Below are 1,933 nucleotides of genomic sequence, written 5' to 3'. Positions count from 1 at the left end.
TGAGAGACTGAACTGATATGGAATAGCTTAAGCTCTCCTAGACTTTAGTTCCTCTTGCCTTTTAAAAAAAAAATTAATTGGAAGCAATATTCTTGATTCCTACCATGTATAGTCTCATGTACACTAGAGGCAAAAACCAGGCTTTTGGGGTTGCTGCCAAAAGAAGAGGAGAGGTGAGAAGAGGGTCCAAGTGAATGAAATAATGGTGAGATGAGAGAAGGAAAACTATGTCCTGGTTCACACTTGTTTTCCTTTGTTGTTCAGTTGCTCAGTCGTTTTTGACTCTTTGCAGCCCTATGGACAGTAGCCTGCCGGACTCTTCTGTCCATAGGATTTTCCACAGGCAAGAATACTGGAGTGGGTTGCCATTCCCTTCTCCAAGGGATCTTCCCAACCCACGGGTCAAACCTGCCTCTCCTGTGTCTCCTGCATTGCAGGCCGATTCTTTACCCTGAGTCACCATTATCTTTTTGTATAAAAGGCTAAATTTTGATGCTTTTTGCTACTTAGTTTGTAAAGCGTTTACAAGGGAAATTTATGCCATACATTTCCATAGCAATGGTAAGTAAATTCTATGGGTTCCGTTTGGGCCATCCCAGTGCATACATCACTTTATGTGAGGAGATGTGAGAAATACTCTTTTTTCTCTATGTAAGCGTTCTCCCCTGTTTTCGCAGATCCCTTTAGAGAAGAATGGCTCCAGGGAATGACTTTCATGATTCAGTTCATTTTAGTGGGATTAACAGACCAATCCCTTCTTCAGCTCCCCCTGTTTTTCCTGTTTCTGGTAATGTATATGGTCACTGTGATGGGAAATTTGAGCTTGATCATCCTAATTGGGCTGAGTTCACACCTGCACATCCCTATGCTCTTTTTCCTCTTTAATTTGTCCTTCATAGATCTCTGTTATTATTCTGTTTTTGCACCTAAAATGCTGATCAACATCATATCAAAGAAGATTATCTCCTACATGGGATGCATGGCCCAGCTCTTCACTTTTTGGTATTTCTGAATGCTATGTGTTGACATCAATGGCCTATGATGACTATGTAGCCACCTGTAACCCACTGTTGTAAACATTGCCATGTCCCCTAAAGTGTGTTCCAGCCTTATGCTTGATTCCTACTTGATGGCATTTTCTGGTGCCGTGGTTCACACTCGATACATGCTGAGTCTGACCTTCTGTGATGCAAATACTATCAACCATTATTTGTGTGACACCTGCCCTCTGCTCCAGCTCTCCTGCACAAGTACCTGCATCCTTGAGCTGGAAATTATCATCGTGTCAGGAATCAATATCATTGTGTGCAGTCTCACCATCCTATCTCTTATGGCCTCATTCTCTCCAATATCCTTTACATCAAGTCCACAGAGGGCAGGTCTAAAGCCTTCAGCACCCGCAGTTCCCACATCTTTGCTGTTTCTTTGTTCTTTGGATCAAGTGCATTTGTGTACTCAAACCATCTTCTATGCCCATGAATAAGGGAAAAGTCTCTTCTGTCTTTTACACCAGTGTGGTTCCCATGGTGAACCCCTTAATTTACAGCTTAAGGAACAAAGATGTTAAACTTGCTCTGAGAGAAACCCTGAGGATGGTGAAGTTTTGATCAGAAACATTATCTGTCTGTGCATGTAGTTATAGGACAAGGAGATTCTGTGTGTTTATTTAAATATTTATAGTTAGAATCTTATTTCTCTCATTTTTTTAAAAACATGAATTAAAGAATATTTGAGCCTTCCCTCAATAATTTATTTCTGGTTTTTCTGTCTGTTGCTTCTTTTTCCCTAATCATTTGCATGAGATCTGCTGCAGTTTTCCTTCTTACTAGTAATTTTAAATTAAAAATGTAGTATCTCTGTTATTTTTATTGTCATTTCACACTTTCAGTTTTTACTGAAAAGGAAAATGGTCCCCAAGTGATCAAATTTGAGA

The 1,933-nt window shown here is 40.0% G+C and overlaps 1 pseudogene; it reads left to right on the top strand.

Annotated features, from left to right (window-relative positions):
• Positions 1-706: 706 nt before the first annotated feature.
• On the top strand, positions 707-1,607 carry LOC102394309 (annotated as a pseudogene).
• Positions 1,608-1,933: the final 326 nt, after the last annotated feature.

This window comes from Bubalus bubalis, chromosome 5 (assembly GCF_019923935.1).
Source record: "Bubalus bubalis isolate 160015118507 breed Murrah chromosome 5, NDDB_SH_1, whole genome shotgun sequence".
Taxonomy (NCBI): domain Eukaryota; kingdom Metazoa; phylum Chordata; class Mammalia; order Artiodactyla; family Bovidae; genus Bubalus; species Bubalus bubalis.
The sequence above is the reverse complement of the archived record's forward strand: the minus strand, read 5'-3'. Positions and strand labels throughout refer to the sequence as shown.